We start from the raw sequence: 9,380 nt of genomic DNA on the forward strand, positions 1-9,380 counted from the left end.
CAGTGGACCTCTCGGTCCCTTCCCCCACTGTCAGGCACTGATCACCCGATGGCGAAAAGGGAACAGAGAGTGGGTGGCAGTGGGGGGCAGGACTGGCTGTGGGCAGCTGGGGAAGATGGCCCTGATCACAGGCCATGCCTAGGGACTGTACCCACACATGGATTTTGTGCACCAGGCCTCTAGTATATAATAAAAACCTAATATGCTAAGTCTCTGGTCATCCAGTCGTTCATTCAACCAATCAAAGTGTAATATGCTAATGATATGCTAAGGCCACTCAACAACTCACTATGATGTGTACTGATCACCAGGGGGCAGACGCTCCAACCGGTAGGTTAGCTTGTTGCTGGGGTCCAGCTGATCAGGACTGAGTGAGACAGGCTGGACACGGCCTGGAGCCCTCACATGGTCCCTCCCTGGCTGGCCAACTCCCATATCCCTCCCCAGCCCTGATGGTGCACTGGTGGAGTCCCTCAGTCTGGCCTGCACCCTCTCACAATCTGGACTGAGGGCACCCCCGCCAACCCTGACTGTACAAATTTTATGCACTGGGCCTCTAGTTAGTGAATAAGCATCTCAACTCCTTTGCTCCTTGGATGGAGTAAGTCTGAGGTTGTATCCATATCATTTCCCTGTTTTCCCATGTTGTAGCCATATCATTTCCCTGTTTTCCCATGTTAGCTCTCTTTGCCCACAGTGATGCCTGGCTTGACAATGCATCTTCTGTTGGTCACCTTCTCTTATCTGCTTTACTTTCCCACTCACCTTCCTTACTACACCTTCTAAAGAAAATTCCCTGTTCCTTACATCCTTGTATCAGGATCTGCTGCCCATCTGGGCTTCTGTGTTCCCACATTGTGCTCTTTATTGCAGGATTTTGGCTCTTGTAACTAAACTATAAAGTCTTTGAGAACAGAAATCTCTTTAAATGCTGCATCCCCCAATGCCTAACAAAGTACCTTGCATGTAGCAGGTGCCTTTACAAACCTAGATTAACTATATTAATCAAACTGAGGATTTTTATAACAAACGTGTGTGTGCTATAGAAATATAACACATAATCAGTTCACAACATTCTCTGGGGCACAAAATAAATCAAATTATTTAACCAATGTTTTTATGAATCATAATTATTGATTTAGAAATATCATAAGCTGTGCCAAGTTCAAAATGAGTCTTCAAGTTTAAGCAACAGATTGAATATATTTTAACACTTTATACTTGAAAAAAATTCAGCACCCAATGAGGGAATTAGAGGGGACAGGTTTAAATTGAGTCCATATTTCTTAACATAGCATTCAAAGACCCATCTGGTCTAGCCCTCACCTCTTTTTCCAAGTTTAACTTTCATTCTGTTCTGCTGCTGTCTATACAGTTATATGATCTTAATGCAAATGACTTGTAATTCAAATTTATCTTTTCTTGATAACAAAACTACATAATATCACCGATATCACATCATAAGAAAAATTATCATTTTAAAATAGACAATGGACAATTAAGAGGAAAAAAACCAATTCCTTCAGATAATAATGTTTCTTCAGACCCTACTTGTCTTCCCTGTCACTATTATATTGCCTATGAGTCTTCAGTAAGAAATTCATTTAAATATGCGTGGTTTGTAACACAGTCTGAACTGGAATAATGATTTACATGTCCTTCAAAGTTATTTCCAAGGTCTAATTCTGTAGTCTGTATCTTGAAGACAGATATCTACAAGACACACATCTGTATGTCATGTACAATCCTAGAAACGTAAACAATAAGCCTCATTCTTTTAAGAAATTATATAGGTTATACTCATTGATGGTAGAAATACAGAGAAACAAAAAGAATATAATTATACTTCTGATCAAAACAAACTACTAGCATTTTAGTGTATACCCTTTCTGACTTTTTTGTATAGTACTTTGCATACATATATAAAAGGGCTCACGGTGTGAATACATTGCCTGCCCCTCCCCCCGCTTTTTGCACTCAGCAATATAACACAATGTGGCAGCCACTGCACAGGGGCTCCCTTAACACCCACGCATTCTTCTGACAGGTTTCAGAGGCTAGAAAGTTAAACATTCCCAGACTCCCTTGTAGCTTGGGTTCTACATGTAACTGCATTTCCACCAAGCCCTGATGGAAGATACATTCTCTGATTTGGAAGGCATATGAGTAACATGAGGTGATAGCCATGGTCAGGGACAACAGCTCTTCTGGTAGCTGAAGTAGAAAGTCCTCTCTTTGGCTCTAGCATAATAGATGTTGAGAGGCAGGCCTGGGCAGCAGTGGGGTGGCCTGTAAAACTGTGCCATACTGGGGTCAGACATATTGATCCTGGCTCTATAGCATTGCTGACTGCCCTGCTCCCCTCAGAAATTCAGTTATCTGCAACCAAGAACACCGAGAAATACACAAGAACACCTTCCCATGTCAAAAGATACATTACTATAACATCAAATAATTTCAGATCTAAAGGGGACCTTACTGGTCAGCAGGACTTAAGAAAATTTAACTCAAAGAAGTTAAATAACTCACCTGTTTCTTCAGATTGGACGGTGGTGGAGGCAAGAGCACATGCAAGTCTCCTCATTCTCTCTCTGTGCCCCAGTGAGGAAATGGGACAAAAATGGCTGCACTCCAAATTAAACTTTGATGGTTTTGTATTGCATAATGTGATCATCCACATCAGGCAGGCTTTTGCCCAAAGAGGATAGTCAGAGTGTGATGCTTTCTCAATGTGTTTGCTTCTCCATTTCTAACCCCTCATCCCCAACACAGGCCCCATCCCAGACCTGCTCCCCTGGTTGGATATGAGCTGGGCTTATTCACAGTGCCACTTCTTGTGATAGGCTTCACTCCAGTCAGTTATAGTCTGGAACATCTCCTCAGACTGCAAAGGTTCAAGTTTGGTTTGCCTGGCTGAAGATTTGCTCCCAAGGCACTAACATCTTTAGGGCCATCAAGCAAAGGTATCTTTTTGTTCTTCAAATATGACAGCAAAGAGCGTGATTGAAAAGCCCCATTCAGTAATGAAAAAGAGTGTGAGGTTCGGATCCAGACTGGATTTGAGTCCCAGTTCTGCCACTTACTTAGCTCTGTGGCTGTGATACAAGTTACTCAATTTCCATGAGTCTTGCTTTACTCATCTGTAAACTGGGGGGAAAAATAATGACCTTACAAGGCTGTTGTTCAAACCAGAAAAAAAATGTATTACTATAATATCTGACATGCAAGGAACATTCAATAAATAAATAAAAGTTATTGTTATTAGGTTGCAAAATATGCTGTTGGCTTGAAGAATAGCCAATGGTGTGTACTTTGGCTCTTCTCCATTTATAATTTTACTAGTGGCCCTGTGCACGAACTTGTGCACATTGGAAGGAAATTAATTAGAAGAAATATTTTAATATTGCTATTTGCCCTTTCTCTATAATAGAAGTGTCAACCAAATTCATGATCAACAATGACAGATCAAAACATATGTGTGCAATTAGCACCAGCTAGAGCATTATATGTATCGTACATGTGCGAGACAACATAGCCTTTTAGATATATAGAATAAACTTGCTTAATTAGACCTGCTTTCTAATTTAGCTAAACTTTTCCAGCCTAGTGAAGCACCCTAACTTGTCTTGCAGGTAACTGTCAGCAACACAGCAGTAAATATCAACATGAAGCAGATTATTATTGTAGATCACACAGGGAGAACAAAGAGTAAAATATTTAACTACAGCAGTGTTTGACTATATTCTGCGCAGTAAGAAAACCTGAAGTCATTTTCAAGGTCCACTATTTCTTCTTTTCAGTCGGGTCAAGTTTCTAAGCTTTCTAAATCTCCGTTTTCCAGCTAATGAAAAGAAAATAGGATTCCACCGAGTCTCCTATCTACCTACTCCAGGACTTTTGTGAGGATCAAATGAGATGAGGCATAGGAAAATGCTTCACAGATACTTGGTTAAAGTGTAAAATGTTTCCACCTAGCTATAAAGCAAGTCAAGTTCCTGGGCTGAAGAAACTCCTAGGAGGATAGTCGCTAGGGAGAGGAAGCTGGACGTTGCTATGTGACATCATTACCTGGCACCCACAGCAACTGGTTCAGGGCTGAGCTGAGCTGTGGGCCACATGTTACACCATGGGGTTTCAGCAGCGTTGACTGCAATTTGGTGGGGTGTCGCTCCAGGGTGGTGGCAGTGCCTGTGTCCCACTTGGGAGAAGCTGAGTGTTGCTTTGTGGGTGCCAGGTCTGCAGTGCCGTTTATTGTTAAATGGCCTGTGCTAGGGAGAGGAAGCCGGGTGTTGCTACATGACGTCATTATCTGGCGCCCACAGCCACCATTTCCGGGCTGAGCTGGGCTGTAGGCCATGGGGTCTCAGCAGTGCTGGCTGCGATTTGATGGAGTATCGCTCTGGGGTGGTGGTGGGGCCTGTGTCCCACTTCGGAGAAGCCGAGTGTTGCTTTGTGGGCACCAGGTCCATGGTGCTGTTTCTCTGTAAATGGCCAGGGCACGTCACAGCAGCTCCTGTGTTGAGCATCTGCCCCCTGGTGGTCAGTGCACATCATAGGGACTGGTTGGATGGACACTTAGCATATTAGCCTTTTGTATAGAGAGATAGTTGAATTTGGTCAGGACAGTAAGATCTCTCCAGGGTAGTCCAATGGCCTTTCACAAAGGACTCAATGTTACAGTAAAGAAACATGTGCAAAGAAGCAGCTGGCTTCTCAACCTGTGGGTCACGACCATCGGAAAACACATATAGCATATCAGATATTTACATTACGATTCATAACAGTAGCAAAATTACAGTTATGAAGTAGCAACGAAAATAATTTTATGGTTGGGGGTCACCACAACATGAGGAACTGTATTAAAGGGTTTCGGCATTAGGAAGGTTGAGAACCACTGACTCAGATGGTTTTGCAAATCCATGCAAATATATATGCTTAAGCTCATACACAGCCATTAACAGGTCAATGGAGTTTGGTTTGGCTGTAGCACTCCAAGTCTCCTATTGAACATAGGAATGAATAAATCAAAAGCTTGAATCTTTTTTTTTTAAAATATATTTTATTGGTTTTTCACAGAGAGGAAGGGAGAGGGATAGAGAGTTAGAAACATCGATGAGAGAGAAACATCGATCAGCTGCCTCTTGCACACCCTCCACCTGGGATGTGCCCGCAACCAAGGTACATGCCCTTGGCCGGAATCGAACCTGGGACCCTTCAGTCAGCAGGCCGACGCTCTATCCACTGAGCCAAACCGGTGAGAGCAAAAGCTTGAATCTTTTAACACATGACAGTATTTAAGAATTAGGAATGGGGATTAGGTATTCCCCCAGTCTTTTTGGAACAGTGTTACGTCAATAGCGTTTAAAGTAAAACCTAAGTAAACTGTCCTTATAAACATATAAATATAGAATTTATAAGAGCTATTATTTTTCTTAAAATATTAACCTTTTTTCTATAGCTCAACACTTTTGTTATGAGGTGAAAGCTGCAGAAAATGACAGTTTTTATTTTCTTTTACAAGAAAAGGTTCATTTTACAAATGGATTTAATTCCATATGTGAGGATCACACAAAAATCCTGGCAGGCATATGCCCATAAATAATTAAGTGCCTATCAATTATATCATTGTGCATTGTTTCCAAAATCCTGTTAACCTTCCTTACATCATTTCCCAGAGAAGCATTATATATATGATGTTTTAAGTGGAAATTCTTATGAGGTTTTCTCTGGAGCTTTGTTCAACCTAAATGCTCATTTTTAAACCACCAATTAGACTAATTTCCTACTTAGTCTTTTTCTAAATAGGGAAAATAATCAAAATTGTTTGATAAGCCCTATTGCAAACTCTAAATTTTTTCTTGAAATTTAGTGGAGAAATACACATTTATTTTTCTATAATCTGTAGCCAGAAAAAATTCTATGTAAAAATCAGAATATGTATATTTTATTTTCTTGGAAGTGTCTGGTGTTTATTATTACAAGTGAGATAATAAAAATTATGTAATATATCCTATAGTATGCTCTGTTTTTCATATTAGTTTTTAGGGGGAAGAACTAAGTTTTCTAGTGGTTATGGCTTTAACAATTTATTACCATTACTCATTAGAGCAGTATCTTAAGACAGAAGTTAACACTGGTGTGAAACTTCAGAAGTGTAAGAAAATTGCATCCTGTGCATGTACACACAACCGTATATTTATTTAACATTGCTCCTTAACCAAAAGGTCAAGTTGGGTAAGGACTGAAACTGGCAATTGGTTTGGTAACTAGAAGCTTTCGGATGTCCACAGTGAGAGGCTCAATAGTCAGCCAGACTGGAATCATTTCAAGGCTATAGAATCTCTTTCTCAGCTCACTCTTGTTTTTTTGGCAGAAGGCTTCAATTCCCCTGGGGCTAGAGACCTGTTTCTCACCATGTGGCCCTCCACAGGCTACTTGAGTGTCCTTCTGACATGGCAGCTGGCTTCCCCAGAGGAAGTGATCCAAGAGAAAGAGAGGGAGACACACTCACACACATACACACACATACACACACACACACACACACACACACACACGGAGTGGGGACAGTGGATGGGAAGAATCATACACTTTATTTTCTAGAAGTGAGTCACTAAATCCAGCACATACTCAGGGAAGAAGAATTAAAGTCCATTTGATGAAGGGAGGGGAATCAAAGAATTTGTGGACATAGTTTTAAACCACCATAGTCAGTTAGGAATCTTAACTACAGGAAACAGAAAATCCATCTCAAAACAACAATGGGTAGTCATTTGCTTTGAAATGAAAAGGTCCTGTAGGTAGATAAACTTCCTGAGGAGTCTGTCCAGAGCTCTGGATCCATTTCTCTGTCTCCTCTGTGCTGAATCATCCGCAGGCTGGCTTCCTACCAGCAAAAATGGCTATAGCAACCCCAGGCCTCATATATGCATACAGCACCTTCCAGAACAGGTGAGTGTCGCTCTGTCTTTGCACCCAACAGAGTTCGGAGATTCACACTGATTTGGATGAGCTCAGGTCACATGACATGCCCCTGATCCAAACCAGGGGTTGGGAGACTTGGTTGGTTCCAGTGCTCCACTCTTGAAACAGGGCTGTGGGGGCACCTCCCTGACCCTACAGGGACCCCAAACAAAAACCTGGGCCTCTGGGAAAAGAGGAATGGATGCTGAAGAGGCAACTTATGAATATCTATTACAAAAGTCAGGGAAGTTTTTGTCAGTTTTTGTTTGTTTGTTAGTTTGTTTTTAATATTGGGAAGACAGCATTTTTGTAATCTAAAAGAAAGGAAGCAGTAGAAACAGAGGAATTGAAAAGTAAGGGAATATAATTAAGAATGTTGAAGAAATGGATCCAAAAGCACAGACAGGGTGGATATTCTTAGTAAGGAGTTGGAGAACTACCGGTTCCTCCGAGACCAGCTACAGCAAATGTAAACAAGGGAGAGAATATGTTGCTTAGAGGCAATATGGGAGGCTGAGGAAATGTTGGCTGGTGGTTGAGGATGTGAATGAAGAAGGGAGAAAAGTGAATAAGGTCATTTAAGGGGTTGAGGTAAGATAGATGTAGTAGACTGTCTTGGAGTTTACAGTTGTTTTCATACCAGTAAAGGTAGAAAAACTCTGCAGCAAGAAGAAAACATAAGTGGAGCTAGAAAAACTAGAAAGCTGAAGCAGAAGAAAACATAAATAAGGCTATAGCAGAAGATAGCACTAAAGGAAATAGTAATCATTGGAGGAAAAAAGGTTATGAATAATGAAATTTATAAGAAAGTGGGCGTTTAAAGCAAGTTTTTTTTAAAGCAACTATGACTAATGTCTACAATAATAAAATACTCTAATCTACCTTTCAAATTTTAAGTAAGAAAATGCATCACAGAGTATTAGAGTTGAATATGAGTAATTTTTAATTCCCACCGCTGCTGCTAAATCTTGGCAAAGAAATAAGATGAAATTGCTGCTTGTGTGTTTTTTATTATAAACTGTGTAGATTAGCTAAGTGAGAGTTTATTTTTTTTCCTTTATTTAACATTTACTAAAAAATTCCTCTCCTCCATAGCCTAGCTGGCTTCTAGGAAGGAATCTTTGCCCTAAAATAAAATAAAGAGGCCCTTTGTTTATATTCACACTCATCTGGTTCAGGGTTTTGTTAAGGAAAAGTAGCATGAAATAAAAATATTTTAAGAATCTGAACTTGGAGCACAGAGTCATGAAGAAAGGCATCCTTGGTTCACCTTGCCTTAGGTCTGAAGGAGATGTTACACGAATAATGGCATTTCTTGGAAAAAAGAAACATCCTGCTGGACACATTTGACCTTCAATTTTGCCTTTTGTAAGGTTGAAAGAGTCAACAGACTAGGACTACATGGAATTACTAAGGGCTTTTTCTTGTCCATGAAGGCAAATTTCTCCCACTAGCTCTTCCCCAGGCACACAATTTACTTTCTATGGAAGGCTCTTAATTGTTTTTGGAAAACACTTACTACCTTCTTACTACCAAAAATCTCAGCAGCCATAAGATGAATGCTCAGCAAAACACTTTCTGTTTCTTTCTCAAGGCAGAAAAGGACATCAAGATATCCTTACATAACAACAACCACATATTGAGTATTTACCATGTGCCAGGTAAATGCTTTGCATTTTACAGACATCATCTGATTTAATTCTCCTAGTATGTGTTGTATAATCATTTTACAGATAAAGAAACATGTGCAAAGAAGTCAAGTATTTCCCTGGCCGGTATGGCTCAGTTGGTTGGAGCATCATCCCAAAGGGTTGTGGGTTCGATTACCAGTCAGCACACATACCCAGGTTCTCGGTTCAATCTCCAGTAGGGAGAGGCAACAGATTGATGTTTCTCTCTCACATTGATTTTGTTTTAATCTCTCTCCCCCTCTCCCTTCCTCTCTCTCTCAAATCAATTTTTTAAAAAAAGTCAAGTATTAGGCCAAGCTCACAGAGCTAGTAGGTGGCAGAGTTGTATGCGGAAACCATGTCTGTTTAATTACAAAGCCTATACTTTTTCTTTTGCAACACTGTCTAAATAAACAGAAAGAATTTCTTAGAGAGTCGACAGTTTAAAAAATGTTTAAAGGGAAATAAAATACTTTAAACATGTTGATACTTAAACACAAATACAGTTATTTAAAACCAAATGTTGTTGTACATTATCTCCACACTTACTATAAAATATCCTAAGACAAATATGTATATGTGGACAGACAGCAGAAATACTTTCAGGTTAGAAGCAAGCCCAACTTCAAATGACAGGATGTGGCGATGGAATTCAGGGACAAGAGCCTGTCAGAAAGCTATGGGTCAGGTCTTGGAGGCATCAAAAAGGACCCAAGGGTAGGCAGTGAAATTCACAGATACAGTTTC

Source organism: Myotis yumanensis, unplaced genomic scaffold (genome assembly GCF_028538775.1).
Source record: "Myotis yumanensis isolate MYYU_CA2020_CCGP unplaced genomic scaffold, mMyoYum1.0.hap1 SCAF_3, whole genome shotgun sequence".
Taxonomy (NCBI): Eukaryota; Metazoa; Chordata; class Mammalia; order Chiroptera; family Vespertilionidae; genus Myotis; species Myotis yumanensis.